Source organism: Entelurus aequoreus, linkage group LG09 (genome assembly GCF_033978785.1).
Source record: "Entelurus aequoreus isolate RoL-2023_Sb linkage group LG09, RoL_Eaeq_v1.1, whole genome shotgun sequence".
Taxonomy (NCBI): Eukaryota; Metazoa; Chordata; class Actinopteri; order Syngnathiformes; family Syngnathidae; genus Entelurus; species Entelurus aequoreus.
Window position 1 is genome coordinate 80,456,694 of NC_084739.1, and position 16,415 is coordinate 80,473,108.

A 16,415-nucleotide genomic window follows, 5' to 3' on the forward strand; every position below is an offset into this window, starting at 1 on the left:
CTGGCTGTCCAGAGTCGGGACCCCGGGTGGACCACTAGCCTGTGCATCGGTTGGGGACATCTCTGCGCTGCTGACCCGTCTCTGCTCGGGATGGTTTCCTGCTGGCCCCGCTGTGGACTGGACTCTCGCTAATGTGTTGGATCCACTGTGGACTGGACTTTCACAATGTTATGTCAGACCCACTCGACATCCATTGCTTTCGGTCTCCCCTAGGGGGGGTTACCCACATATGCGGTCCTCTCCATGGTTTCTCATAGTCATTCACCGACGTCCCACTGGGGTGAGTTTTTCCTTGCCCGTATGTGGGCTCTGTACCGAGGATGTCGTTGTGGCTTGTACAGCCCTTTGAGACACTTGTGATTTAGGGCTATATAAATAAACATTGATTGATTGATTGAATCCGAGCAGTTGTTTGGATTCCCGATCGGGAGCGAAAGAGAGTGCGACCGCTCATCTCGGCGTCCAGTTAGCTATGTATATTCACCAGGATATTGAATACATAACTCGCACTGATCTTAACCACAATGACCTGGAATCTGTGCGGGTGGAAATCAAATTTAAAAACGCTAAGCCGGTACTAATAGGGACTGTTTATAGACCCCCTAATCAGAGTGATTTCTATGGGGCTTTGGAAGAATGCTTGGCAGGGACAGACAACATGGAGAAAATTATAACTGGGGATCTGAACACAGATATTCAACGCAAAGATGCGCCTGTCTTCAGATCCTTCAGCAAGTTTTGTAATCTGCACGGTCTTTCCCAGCTAATAGCGCTACCCACAAGGGTGTGTGATTCCACCCAATCAACCATAGATCTCATTCTCACTTCAGACCGGCCTAAAATAAAAAATAGTGGGGTCATGACCTGTGGTCTTAGCGACCACTATATAACCTTCTGCACCCGTAAAATAGCTAAACCTAAAGCCAATGGCCACATAACAGCCCAATCCAGATCCCTCAAAAAATACTCCAATGACAATTTCAACTTAAAATTAGATGAGTGGGACTGGTCCCCTGTGCTCGCGAGCAACCTGGTCGATGTTGCTTGGGATCGCTTCAAAACGGCGTTCCTAAGGATACTAAATGACATGGCTCCCGTGAAAACAGTCAGGATCAAAGCCCGCTCGGAACCATGGATGAATCCGGACCTATTAGCTACCATAAAAGACAGAGACAGGAAATACTCTGAATACCAAAAATGTAAAACAGAAGTAGATAAACAACCCAATAATATCAACCTCAAATTACTCCTTTCAACTCTCAAAAAGCAATGCAATAAATTAAGAAATAAGTCAACCAACCTGACTAAATCCTTAAAAAAAAATTACATCACATTATGTGATGACTGTATTATGATTACTATATTACTCAGATATGGTAACACTAGTGAGCAGTAAAGAATATGAAGTGATTTTTGGTCTAGAAAATATTTAGCTTTATTCATTATTGATGTGTTTTTTGCTACTTTATGTTATATGTTGGGCAGCACGGTGGCAGAGGGGTTAGTGCGTCTGCCTCACAATACGAAGGTCCTGAGTAGTCGTGAGTTCAATCCCGGCCTCGGGATCTTTCTGTGTGGAGTTTGCATGTTCTCCCCGTGACTGCGTGGGTTCCCTCCGGGTACTCCGGCTTCCTCCCACCTCCAAAGACATGCACCTGGGGATAGGTTGATTGGCAACACTAAAAATTGGCCTTAGTGTGTGAATGTGAGTGTGAATGTTGTCTGTCTATCTGTGTTGGCCCTGCGATGAGGTGGCGACTTGTCCAGGGTGTACCCCGCCTTCCGCCCGATTGTAGCTGAGATAGGCTCCAGCGCCCCCCGCGACCCTAAAGGGAATAAGCGGTAGAAAATGGATGGATGGATGTATTATGATGATAGTATATATGATAGTATATATCTGTATCATGAATCAATTTAAGTGGACCCCGACTTAAACAAGTTGAAAAACTTATTCGGGTGTTACCATTTGGTGGTCAATTGTACGGAATATGTACTTCACTGTGCAACCTACTAATAAAAGTCTCAATCAATCAAAAAAAACCCATTGTGGCCAGCTATTAAGTCGTCTGTTTCATCGCAAAATTCCACAGTATTCTGGACATCTGTGTTGGTGAATATTTTGCAATTTGTTTGTTTAATGAACAATGAAGACAGCAAAGAAGAAAGCTGTAGGTGGGAAGCAGTGTATTAGCGGCTGGCTGCAGCAACACAACCAAGAGGACTTTGAGTTGGATAACAGACGTGCTACCGTGAGTACGCAGCTTTGGCTTCCAAACATTTGATCGCTTGCCCGTTCGTGCGTGCCGCTATGTGCATGTCACGTACGTAACTTTGGGGAAATTTATGTGCTGTATAAACTTTACGGAGGTGGACGGTACTTTGGGCTGTGGGATTGAGTGTGTTGTGCGGGTGTTTGAGTTGTATTGGTGGGTTATATGGACGGGAGGGGGGAGGTGTTTGTTATGCGGATTAATTTGTGGCATATTAAATATAAGCCTGGTTGTGTTGTGGCTAATAGAGTACATATGTGTCTTGTGTTTATTTACTGTTTTAGTCATTCCCAGCTGAATATCAGGTCCCACCCGCCTCTCACAGCATCTTCCCTATCTAATGCCCTCTAATCCTTCACTCTCACTTTCCTCATCCACAAATCTTTCATCCTCGCTCAAATTAATGGGGTAATCGTTGCTTTCTCGGTCCGAATCGCTCTCGCTGCTGGTGGCCATGATTGTAAACAATGTGCAGATGTGAGGAGCTCCACAACCTGTGACGTCACGCTACTTCCGGTACAGGCAAGGCTTTTTTTTAACAGCGACCAAAAGTTGCGAACTTTATCGTCAATGTTCTCTACTAAATCCTTTCAGCAAAAATATGGCAATATCGCGAAATGATCAAGTACGACACATAGAATGGACCTGCTATCACCGTTTAAATAAGAAAAAAAATCGCATTTCAATAGGCCTTTAAAGTGCAATGTGACACAACCCTGTCCACAGATTTCTTCATTATAATAGACCTATATTTTAATTGTACATAGTTTTAATTTCGATAGGTGTTTAAGTTTGATTTTTTTTTATTTTTAATGCTGGCTTTGTCAATGTAAACGTATGTTTCCCCATGTCAATAAAGCCCCTTTAAAGGCCTACTGAAATGAATTTTTTTTATTTAAACGGTAATAGCAGATCCATTCTATGTGTCATAGTTGATAATTTCGCGATATTGCCATATTTTTGCCGAAAGGATTTAGTAGAAAACATTGACGATAAAGTTCGCAACTTTTGCTCGCTGATAAAAAAAGCCTTGCCTGTACCGGAAGTAGCGTGATGTCACAGGAGCTAGTATTCCCCATTGTTTACAATGGAGCGAGAGAGATTCGGAGCGACAAAGCGACGATTACTCCATTAATTTGAGCGAGGATGAAAGATTTGTAGATGAGGAACGTTACAGTGAAGGACTAGAGAGGCAGTGATGGACGTATCTTTTTTCGCTCTGACCGTAACTTAGGTACAAGCTGGCTCATTGGATTCCACACTCTCTCCTTTTTCTATTGTGGATCACGGATTTGTATTTTAAACCACCTTGGATACTATATCCTCTTGAAAATGAGAGTCGAGCACGCAAAATGGACATTTAAAGTGACTTTTATCTCAACGACAATACATCTGTGACACACTTAGCTACTGAGCTAACGTGATAGCATCGTTCTCAAATGAAGATAGAAACAAAAGAAATAAACCCCTGACTGGAAGGAAAGACAGAAGATCAACAATACAATTAAACCATGTACATGTAACTACACGGTTAAAAATTCCCAGCCTGGTAAGGCTTAACTATGCTGTTGCTAACGACGCTAAGGCTAATTTAGCAACTTAGCAACCGGACCTCACAGAACTATGATAAAAACATTAGCGCTCCACCTACGCCAGCCAGCCCTCATCTTCCCATCAACAGCCGTGCTCACCTGCGTTCCAGCGATCAAGGTGAGCACGGGCTAGGCGTCTGCTATCAGGGTAAGTAGTCCTTGTTGTGTTGCTGTAAGTATTGTACTTAGCCGCTAAGACACCGATCGATCCCACCTACAACGTTCTTCTTTGCAGCCTCCATTGTTCATTAAACAAATTGCAAAAGATTCACCAACACAGATGTCCAGAATACTGTGGAATTTTGTCGAAGAAAACAAGAGGTTTCTGTATCAGGTCCGATGGGGTCCAACCACTTCCGTGGATTTTGTGACGTCACGCGCATAAATCATATCAAAAGGAGTTTTTTTAACCGGAAGTGTGGCGGGAATTTTAAAATTGCACTTTATAAATTAACCCGGCCGTATTGGCATGTGTTGCAATGTTAAGATTTCATCATTGATATATAAACTATCAGACTGCGTGGTCGCTAGTAGTGGCTTTCAGTAGGCCTTTAAATTGAATTGAGAGAGAGAGAGAGAGAGAGAGAGAGAGGAGAGGGGGGCGGGGGGGTGAAGTGTATGAGAGAGAGAGAGAGAGAGAGAGAGAGAGAGAGAGAGAGAGAGAGAGAGAGAGAGAGAGAGAGAGAGAGAGAGAGAGGGGGTGGGGGTGAAGTGTGAGAGAAAGAATGAGGAAGAGCTCCTGGTCCCAACAACACATGCGGGCTTGCTGATGAGGCGCCGCCGCGGTCATTCAGGTCGCTCCGGAGGCGCTCCGTGGAAACAAGCCGCCGGCAGCCGCCGAGACAACATCGCCACCACCACCGAGAGGTAAACAAACAAAGATAGACGGAAGGAAACAAAACAAAAAAAGTGTCCGTTCATGGGAATCCGGACCGGTTCTGCCCCCCTCGTCTGTTTTGAGCCTCGCCGCCGTATAAGAAGCGCCTCACTCGGATCACCTCCACTCCTCCTCGGCCGGCAGACGCGGCTCCTCCCCCGGGCTGCACTCACCGCTCACGGCGCGTAAAGAAAGGTAGGAAGTTGCTCATTCGCAACACGTATAGTTGAAGTTTCTTGTCGTTAAGAATAAAGGCGTTATGTTTGGTCCACACCCCCCTGACGGTGGATGCGGCTCATCCGCGCTGCGCCTCTCGTCGCCCGGCTCGGGCCGCCGGTGGGGGTCCCCCGGTGGTGCTCTTTCTTCCTCCCTCATCCACTCTCCTCCTCATCCTGCAGGGACAACAATTAGGCATGCAGAGCACGTCCTCTCGCCTTTTATAGACTTTCGGCGTGCAAGTTGGGTGTCAAACATGCGCAGATGGTGCTCAGACACTGTGAGCTGGACCACTGATCCACTGAACCACTTTTGCTTGGTTTGGTCAGGGAAGCAGAGGGGGTCCCCCAAACCCCCATCCATCCATTGCATGCATGCGGGATGCTGATGATTCTTTGCAGGGATGGAAGAAAAAAAAAAGGTGTTTTATGATGCCTTTCCATGCCATTCCTCTTCTTGGCGTTGCAGAGGATGTGGAATAGGATTTCACAGAAGAAAGCGTGTCACATCTCCATAAGGTTATCATCAGTCGTGTTTAATAATGCAGCTTGTGAGAGGATTTAGTGGCCCTTTGTAAATATAGATATTGCAAATTGATCCTGGGGCGGGAAGGTTACAATATCATCCTCCAGATTAGGTAAATGATGCCAGAGGTCAATGCCCGTATCCTCTCAAAGAACATATTTCTATCAGGGTTTGATAGCTTCTTAAAGGGGAGCTGCACTTATTTTTTTTAAATTTTGCCATTCGTTCACGTTACGTCTGAGGCGCATGGCTGCGCTGGTCGGTGTTCCCTCCAATGCAGAAAACAAGCTGGAAGGATTAAAGTTAAAGTTAAAGTACCAATGATTGTCACACACACACTAGGTGTGGTGAAATTTGTCCTCTGCATTTGACCCATCCCCTTGGGGAGCAGTGGGCAGCAGCGGCGCCGCGCCCGGGAATCATTTTGGTGATTTAACCCCCAATTCCAACCCTTGATGCTGAGTGCCAAGCAGGGAGGTAATGGGTCCCATTTTTATAGTCTTTGGTATGACTCGGCTGGGATTTGAACAAGCTTTTAATTATCAAAAACTGAGGATGCTAACAAGCCCAAAAAAGCCCAATATGTCACCAAGGGTGTACAGCGAGGAGTATGCAGAAAAGACCCTAGAGCGAGGCGAAAAACCAGGAGAACGTAAATGTCGCGTATAGCGAGCATTGACCCAGCAACTCGTGCCGGGTGACAGAAAACTATAAAGGGGAGTGATCGACCAAAACACCTGGTGGGAACACTAATTGCTAACCAAAGACAGGTGAGGAGAATCAGTGCCCATGGAAACCAACAGTAACAGGGTGCACCCAGGAAACAGACTAAAACATAGGAAACTACTAAACATAAATCGTGCCATGATCATGACGTCACGATCATTATGAGAAACAAGAAGACATAAGATTTTGCAGTCTTAACATGTAAAAATGGTGTCGTTCTCAGCGGCTCGCAATGCAGCTAATGAGAGCAATCGATTCTACCTCGAAATCACTTTTAAAATGCATCCAAAGACCGTCAACAATACTCAGTTTACGTTCCCTAACCCAGTGATTTTCAACCTTTTATTTTAGCCAAGGCACATTTTTTTAATTAAAAAAAATACGAAGGCACACCACCAGCAGAAAAGGTTCAAAAATGAAACTCCACCTGGTTGTCGTGCCTTGTTTTGAGTTTGCTGTTTCATGTGTGTAGTGCTTTAGTTCCTGTCTTGCGCTGTTATTTTGGTGACCCTTCCTGTTTTGTTGGTGTTCTCCTGTAGCAGCTTCACGCTTTCCTTTGAGTGCTATTGCCCGCACCTGCTTTGTACGCTATCCTTCTTTGTGTGGACATTGTTGATTGTCATGTCGTGTACGGACGTACTTTGTGGACGCCGTCTCTGCTCCACACGCTGTAAGTTTTTGCTGTCATCCAGCATTCTGTTTTTGTGTACTTTGTAGCCAGTTCAGTTTTACTTTTGTTTTGCATAGCCATCCCTATGCTTCAGTGCCTTTTCCTAGCGGGACTTGCCTTTTGTTCAGATTTGGTTTAAGCGTTACATACCTTTTTACCTGCACGCTGTCTCCTGCTGTGCTTTGCATATTGGGATCACGACAAACCATCCTCGAGTAATTTGTAATTTGTATTAGTCGTCTCGTAGGTGGCTATCAATGCTGCTAACGGCAGTAAATCAGGGGTTCTTAATCTTTTCTACCTCGGCGCCCAACTCTTCCACTACATAGCAACTAAACTACTAAAATCTTAACACCCATTTAGTTTTCTTACTTTTGATTTCAATTGTGTTCACAAATCATATTTAACCTATTTACAGTTTACAACCTTGTCAAATGATATGAAAGCATGTGTTAATCCCAAAGATTATTATTTAGTTAACACACAAACTTTAGGCTTAGGTCAGGCTGATTAGAAAACTAAGTACTAATCAAATATACTGTATACGAGGGACTCATAAATAACTGATTACATTATTTAATGCTGCAATAAATAAACTAAATTAATGATATATAATAGTCAATAAAGTTAATGTGCATATGAAAATACAGCTTCCCCACATTAGTCATAATTTTTGCGCTTAAGACTTCTTTTGTTTGTTTGATATTGTCATTACTGCCACAATCTTTAAAATCCTAAAAAAATATATTTTGAATAATAGGCACAATTCCCCCAAAAAGTGCAGTTACTCTTTAAGCAAAGCCAGAACGCTTGTTTGAGCAGCTGTGTCATCGTATTATTATCTTTTCTGGCAAATGCAACCAGAAAATGTGCTGTAAGATGAGCTGGGTGTTTACAATAAATATAGTGAACTGTTAATGGTTAGCCGAAAGGGCAATAAAGTGCAGATTCTTACTGCAGATAAAGAGCAAGCGAGCTTTCTTCTCGGGTGATTCTCAAGTGCGCGATGTTCAAAAAGGTGGTGGGATGCTGATGTACTTGAAGCTCAGTGGACAATTGGCTTGTAAGTGACCGTCGACCCACGGCAATCCCCCAGGAGGAGTCCATGTTTGTGAAATCAGTGCACCCGTTGGCCGGATTTACCATTCTTCATCGCTATCAACCAAGCGGAACATCACAGATCGTCGCGTTCGTTTCGGTAAAAAAATCAGCTTGAGTGCTGTGTTTTGAAATCGAAATTACAATTTGCTTCAAATAGTGCGGATTTAAGTAAAGTCACATTTTGAGTATATTTTACATGTTAGTAGCCAAATTCAAGTGTTAATTTAAATATTACAGTGTTGTATTTGTGTTAGTTTCTGTTATATTGTGACGATCGATAAAGATTAGAGATGTCCAATAATATCGGACTGACGATATTATCGGCCGATAAATGCTTAAAAAGGTAATATCGGAAATTATCGGTATCGGTTTCAAAAAGTAATATTTATGACTTTTTAAAACGCCGCTGTACGGAGTGGTACACGGACGTAGGGAGAAGTACAGAGCGCCAATAAACCTTAAAGGCACTGCCTTTGCGTGCCCGCCCAATCACATAATATTTACGGCTTTTCACAAACACAAGTGAATGCAACGCATACTTGGTCAACAGCCATACAGGTCACACTGAGGGTTGCCGTATAAACAACTTTAACACTGTTACAAATATGTGCCACACTGTGAACCCACACCAAACAAGAATGACAAACACATTTCGGGAGAACATCCGCACCATAACACAACATAAACACAACAGAACAAATACCCAGAACCCCTTGCAGCGCTAACTCTTCCGGGACGCTACAATATACACCCCCCGCTACCTCCCCCACCCACCAACCCCACCCACTTCAACCTCCTCATGCTCTCTCAGGGAGAGCATGTCCCAAATTTCAAGCTGCTGTTTTGAGGCATGTTAAAAAAAATAATGCACTTTGTGACTTCAATAATAAATATGGCAGTGCCATGTTGGCATTTTTTTCCATAACTTGAGTTGATTTATTTTGGAAAACCTTGTTACATTGTTTAATGCATCCAGCGGCGCATCACAACAAAATTAGGCATAATAATGTGTTAATTCCACGACTGTATATATCGATATCGGTTGATATTGGAATCGGTAATTAAGAGTTGGACAATATATCGTCAAAAAAGCCATTATCGGACATCTCTAATAAAGATATTCACCAAGCGTGGCGTCCCATACCAGGTGAGGGTTAACAATGCTAACAACAACTTGGCGGCTAATCTTAGCGCCACTCTATCTGTACTGTACTGTCTCTTCACCACAAGAATCAAGTTGACCAACTTGTGGTGAAAAAAGCTTTTGATGCACTCCATCTTCAACTCCTGCCTCATCAATAGCACATATCCACATTGGTGGGCTTTTGAGGAGTCAAAGGCTAACAAGACGGTCGTAGCTGCGACTCTCAAGTTTGGCTACTTTGGACAGAACAACTTACAGCCGTGGTTTCATCCCATGGAAGACAAGTTTCTACTTAGGAATTACTCAGGATGTGATTAAGTATTTCCACGTAGTGTCCATGTTGTAGTGGCCGGGTGACAACCACAGCATTTAGAGATGAGTACCGAATCCACAACATTTTTCCCCACCGGTCCTTCACGTAAATTATAACGGTGCCATGTTTACCTCTCGGTAATGTTGCAATTTTCAATGCCAAAAACAAATTGACTTAAAAAAAAAAAATGCACCAGCTTGATACCAATACACATTGGTTTTGCTATTAACATGCTACTGATTAGCATTAGCGACTTTGAATTGCGATTTCAACACCTCCAAATTTGTTAATGAAAAGTACAACTAAGATGCACGTTACAATCAAACAGCTGGTGCGTAAAGAGTACAATACTTACAGTATTAACACTTCTAGGGCGCAACAAAATACTAGAGCTCAAAGACTGAACTGTCTAGCCAACGCACCATAAACACCTCCAAATTTGTTAATGAAAACTACAACTATTATGTACGTTACAATCAAAGAGCTGGTGCGTAATAAGTACAATACTTATAGTATTAACACTTCTAGGGCGCAACAAAAGACTAGAGCGCAAAGAATGAACTGACTAGCCAACGCACCATAAACTATATACTACTGCTATCTAACGTCTTGGACTTACATATATATATATTGCAATAAAAGATGAGATTTATCATCAAGAACAATTAATGTTGATCAATACACAGAGAAGTACCTAAAAATTGGTACCGGTATTGATTGTCAGGGACTGAGAATTGGTACCGTATCGGCGGAACCGGGAATTGGTACCATATGGGGTCAAATGTGAACGGTACCCATCCGTAATATTTGGGTGAAATGAGTGTAAATGTGACGATATGGGTGTTATTTTATCTTCCGAAGACTGTTAATTGTGTTTAAAAAAACATATTTAGAAGGTCATGAACAGTTTTTAATGCTCTATGAAAGTCAGATATCACACACAGGACAGTTTATTATGTAAAAATTATTTTAGTTATATTGTAAAACTTACAAACGTTGCTTGGAGCGATGAACGAAGAATCCATACGAGTAGCAACGCTACGGACGGCTCTAAGATGGAACGGCACTTGTACTTTCGGTTGAAAGCTCAGTTTAAACAGAAAGGGCAACGCAGTAGTGCAGTGAGCGACTCCAAAATATGGCGCCATAGCTCAAACAATAACACGCCTATTCAGTGTGTTTGCTTGTTTTTCTTAATATTATGGCCGCTAGCGAAGAAAAATCCATAAATTATCCGCACTGTTTTATGAGCCGCAGGGTTCAAAGCGCCGGGAAAAAGCAGCGGCTTATAGTCAGAAGTTTTCTTAAGGCAGCCCTCCAATGAAAACGAGTTTGACACCCCTGCGCTAAATGGAAGGCGCTCCTTATTTTCTCACTTATTAGACGTAAGTTTAGTAGATCAGCTTTGCATGAGACATCAGGTTTGCACCTCTTTTAACACACGCAAGCCTTTAGTACAGGGGTGTCCAACTCATTTTAGATCGGGGGCCACATGGAGAAAAATCTACTCCCTAGTGGGCCGGACTAGTAAAATCACGGCACGATAACTTAAAAATAAAAGACAACTTTGTTTAAAAATCGAACAAGCACACTCTGAAAATGTACAAATCATATTCATTTATTTATTTATTTTTACACTTACATTTTGCGGTTAATAGGATTCTATCTTTATTTGTCGTTATTTATATTTTATGAATAAATGATGTGATAATGTTCATCAGTCAACTCATTGGTGTTCAATTTCAATCCATCAAAATACATTACAGTATGTTATTTATGTAGTTTGATCATTTTCCTCGACTAATGTACTGACATCACGTTGTTTATTTTGTACATATCTAGCATCGTCTACAAAGATACAAATAATTGCTATTGCGACATCCAGTGGACACATTTAGAACAGCAGTTTCTTTCATTCAAAAATTTCTGGTAAATTTTTATACTTAGCAAACTCATGATCTCTCTGATCCGACCACTGCTTTAGTAGATCAGTACGAGACTCGTCATCGTAAGCGTTGCTATCCTTGCTGTTTATTATTGTCATACAACACAACCTATCTGCCTCATCAATATTCATGTTTCACACCCCCTCCTTTGCTTTTTGTCCAAACGACCACGATAGTGTACACACAGTACATGTGCAAATAATTACTCATTCTTTACGGCGCACCCCCTTTAATCATCTGCGAGTATTCTCCCCCACCCCGCCGCCGCCGCCGCCTGCTTCCAGACGCTGGATGATGCAGCGCAGGCACACAGCGAGCCTGCCGGCTGATAAAATATGGATGAGTCCAAACATGGTTACATGTGAGGAATTGGCTGTCGCACTCGCCGGAGCAATAGTCTGCTTAATGTATGGCGAGAATGAGCCTTCCCCGTGGGCAGTAAATACATCTCACTCGCATTGGATTTGCCGTCGGTAAACGCTCATCTTTAAGCCGCCTCAATAAGGAAACTGACACAAAAGCGTTCAGTGTGACAGCGTTTGCATTAGAGATGTCCGATAATGGCTTTTTTGCCGATATTCCGATATTGTCCAACTCTTAATTACCGATTCCGATATCAACCGATACCGATATATACAGTCGTGGAATTAACACATTATTATGCCTAATTTTGTTGTGATGCCCCGCTGGATGCATTAAACAATGTAACAAGGTTTTCCAAAATAAATCCACTCAAGTTATGGAAAATATGCCAACATGGCACTGCCATATTTATTATTGAAGTCACAAAGTGCATTATTTTTTTTTAACATGCCTCAAAACAGCAGCTTGGAATTTGGGACATGCAGCTTGGAATTTGGGACATGCTCTCCCAGAGCATGAGGAGGTTGAGGTGGGGGGGGATAGAGGGTAGCGGGGGTGTATATTGTAGCGTCCCGGAAGAGTTAGTGCTGCAAGGTGTTGTGGGTATTTGTTCTGTTGTGTTTATGTTGTGTTACGGTGAGGATGTTTTCCCTAAATGTGTTTGTCATTCTTGTTTGGTGTGGGTTCACAGTGTGGCGCATATTTGTAACAGTGTTAAAGTTGTTTATACGGTCACCCTCGGTGTGACCTGTGTGGCTGTTGACCAAGTGTGCATTGCATTCACTTGTGTGTGTGAAAAGCCGTAGATATTTTGTGACTGGGCCGGCACGCGAAGGCAGTGCCTTTAAGGTTTATTGGCGCTCCGTACTTCTCCCTACGTCCGTGTACACAGCGGCGTTTTAAAAAGTCATACATTTTAGTTTTTGAAACCGATAATTCTGAAACCGATACCGATAATTTCCGATATTACATTTTAAAGCATTTATCGGCCGATAATATCGGCAGTCCGATATTATCGGACATCCCTAGTTTGCATTAATGCACAGGATCTTGTGACTCGGTCCGCTGAATAGCATGTATTGGTTTTGGGTGTTCACTTCGTGGAAATACAGGGACTTACTAACTGCCCGTTAGGGTTGTCCCGATACCAATATTTTGGTACCGGTACCAAAATGTATTTCGATACTTTCCGATACTTTCCTACATAAAGGGGACCACAAAAAATGGCATTATTGGCTTTATTTGAACAAAAAATCTTACGCTACATTAAACATATGTTTCTTATTGCAATTTTGTCTTTAAATTAAATAGTGAACATACGAGACAACTTTTCTTTTATTAGCAAACTCCTAATTTGACTGCTGACATATGCAGTAACATATTGTGTCATTTTCCATTCTGTTATTTTGTCAACATTATTAAGGACAAGTGGTAGAAAATTAATTATTAATCCACTTGTTCATTTACTGTTAATATCTGCTTATTTTCCATTTCAACATGTTCTATCTACACTTCTGTTAAAATGTAATAATCACTTATTCTTCTGTTGTTTGATACTTTACATTAGTTCTGGATGATACCACACATTTGGGTATCAATCCGATACCAAGTAGTTACAGGATCATACATTGGTCATATTCAAAGTCCTCATGTGTCCAGGGACATATTTCCTGATTTTATAAACATAATATACATTTAAAAAAAAAAGAAAAAAGATTTTGTGATGCTAAAAAATATCTATGTAATCATAGTAGTAATGACTAGATACGCTCTTGTACTTGGTATCATTACAGTGGATGTTAGGTGTAGATCCACCCATGGCGATTGTTTACATTGTGACGCCGGTGAGCTATTGTATCCTCCTACGGTGTGTAGTAAAGCATGTTTAGCTATTCCTCGTCCTGCAGGGATGATACTTGTAAGAAACGTACTTTATTTGTCGCCATGGAGGCGAGGATTAGTGATTTACAAGTAGCTAAAACACTGCAGACTGCGAGTGGACATTAGCCGCTAGCTAGCTAGCCATGTTTTATTATATATTTATTATTTTTTATCTTTATATGTGTTACTTGTATTTTATCCTTTATTTCTTACTATTTTAAAGGTTTTATTATTTTTACTCTCCAGCGTTCGTCAGAGGAAGCCATCGTGATCAGGGGTTATCGGCCGTGCTGTGGGGGCGCTTTGTTTCAGCGTCCTGGTGGCCATGGTCTGATGGCTCCTGTGATGGTGTTTACTCACCTGGCTCCTCTGTACTCAAACATACATTCATTTGTTCATATAGTTTCTTGGGGGATATGGGTCATTGGGGTATTGTTTTTAAGTCTGTAAAGCACTTTGTGTTGCATATCTTTTATGTATGAAAAGCGCTTTATTAGTAAAGATTTGATTTGATAACCTGGTGCGCCTAATGTACGTATTAATTCTGGTTGTGCTAACTGATCCCGAAGCAATTGTATTTGGCACGCAGTGTAATGATAAGTGTGACCAGTAGATGGCAGTCACGCATAAGAGATACGTGTAGACTGCAGGTTGACGCCTGTTCAATTGACATCAGCGGATTATCCATAAATGGTAAAGGTGTACCCAAAGTGCTTTGTGCGGGTCCGCCATTTTAGTCCGGCGATATAGTCAATAAGCTCTTTTTATTTCTCTATCCTCTTGTTGTGGGGCAGACTGGTTCGTACATGCACATTCATCCTCCGTTGTTGCCATTTCTAATGTAAAGTAGCGTACAGTTCTGACGTATATCCGTTAGTAGACTCGCTATGGAAGGGCTAAAAACTACCGGTACAACAAAGATGATGGGGAAAAGACGCTGTCGAAGTGGAGTCACATAAACAAAAGCGCCCACAAAACGGCGCATCCTGAAGATACAGTCACAAAGCGGCTTGAAGATAGTTTTGTAAAACATAATCTATGCAATATTTTGCCCAAAGAACCACCATTACATGTTATATAGACCACAAGGAAGAGTTTTAAATGTAGAAAAATCTTAATATGACCCCTTTAATGCGCCTTTTGTATGAAAATAAACCTGAATAGACCCGCTCTCCGGAAGTGCAATTTATAATCCAGTGCGCTTTATGGTCCGAACAATATGAATGACAATGAAATAACACTCGTTTCGCCCAATATAGTAGCCTTGAGCGTGTTGTACTGTACATTACTGTACTCACCAGGTGTTCGGAGGATCCTCCGAGTGTCAATGATATGGCAGTCACCCGGCCACTACAACACTACCACGATGTGGAAATACTTCATCACATCCTGGGTAATTCCTGCAAGTTAGAACCGGGTTCCCACGTGCTAAAATCCCAGGCATAAGTGGTTTTGCAAAAAAACTTGGTCAACTTGACAGTCGCATCTACAACCGTAATCCCCGTTTCAATTAGGGCTGCCCAATTTTGAGAAAAAACCCAATTGCGATTTTTCTATAAAAAATTGCGGTTTGATTCGATTTGCAATTTTATTTTTTATAATGCATACAACTGCGTAAATAACAAGTAAAATAAATGTTCCGTCTCAACGGGCCACACATTAGAAGAATTTGCAATAATTTACTTTAAAAATATTTTGCTTTATGCAGACAGACTCACAGCTTTTGTCTACATCAGGCTATTAATTTGAAGAAATAATCGATACAAACTTTACATGTAATGTAATCGTAATGTATAGTAATAATGCAAGTAACCATTTAAAAATATATGAACTTTTTCTCATTACAATTTATCATTGTACTGTAATTGGAAGGCAGAAAACTGTTGTTATCCTAAATAAGTAAACAAAAAATAAATAAAATGGACTCATTTCTGAAAGCAAAAATTTTACTTAAAAAAATATTGAACAACGTAAAGTGCATTTTTCCCCAGTGGCAAAAACTAGGTTGGGCATGATCACGGGCATTCTCGCTTGTTTGTCCGTGTTGATGGGCTCATATTGTCCATCCGATTTAAACCTGAAATATTCCCACAACACGGACATTTAGCTTCGTAATCGTATTTTCATCCTCCTAATTTGTGTTACTTTGCGGAAAGTCGCGCGTAGGAGGCTGTCTGTCCGTGCTTCCTGTGGTGTAGAAAGCTCTAGTTTCCGCCCACCGAGACAAAGATTGTTGACTGAAAAGAGGGCTCACTGCGTTCAGTTAATTCTACTGTTTGAACACGGTCAGGCGTTGATAGCCATGCACAGAATGAGACCTCTTTTGAAGCGAGAGACGAACAAACGCAAGGCTCAACAAACCGATTGGCCAACGTGTCTTATCACTCAAATCCGGTGACGGCGGAGAAAAAAAACGGTACGTAATCGCACTAATTAAACCTCGATGTTGATTAATCGTGCAGTCCTAGCCATGTTGTTACAATTCTGCGTTTCCCAAATTGTCATTTCCACATCTCTCATGCCAAAGGTTCACATGATGTCGAAGATTCGTCGTTTTGTTAGCGTTAAGTGCGCGCGATAGGATAGTCACAAGGCTGACAATGTGGAACCGATGTGCTTATGATCGAAGCAGGAGTTGAACCGATGCAGTGCCATCCAAAAGTTGGTCAAGTTGATTGTCGCGCTGAAGCTAGCGGCAACATTAGCCGCCGTGTTGTTAGCATTGTTCACCCTTGGTGAATATCTTTATCGAGCGCCACAACGCAAACAGTAGAAAACCAGGTATAAATAT

General features: G+C 41.9%; 1 protein-coding gene across 2 annotated transcripts in view; it reads left to right on the plus strand.

Moving 5' to 3' along the window:
* The first annotated feature begins 4,576 nt into the window (after nt 1-4,576).
* Nucleotides 4,577-16,415, plus strand: part of slc8a1b (solute carrier family 8 member 1b) — a 308,631-nt gene continuing 296,792 nt past the window's right edge. For both annotated transcript variants that reach the window (XM_062059534.1, XM_062059535.1), the window contains exon 1: nt 4,577-4,934. The gene's annotated coding sequence lies outside the window, so the exon portion shown is untranslated. The remainder of the gene's footprint in view (nt 4,935-16,415) is intronic.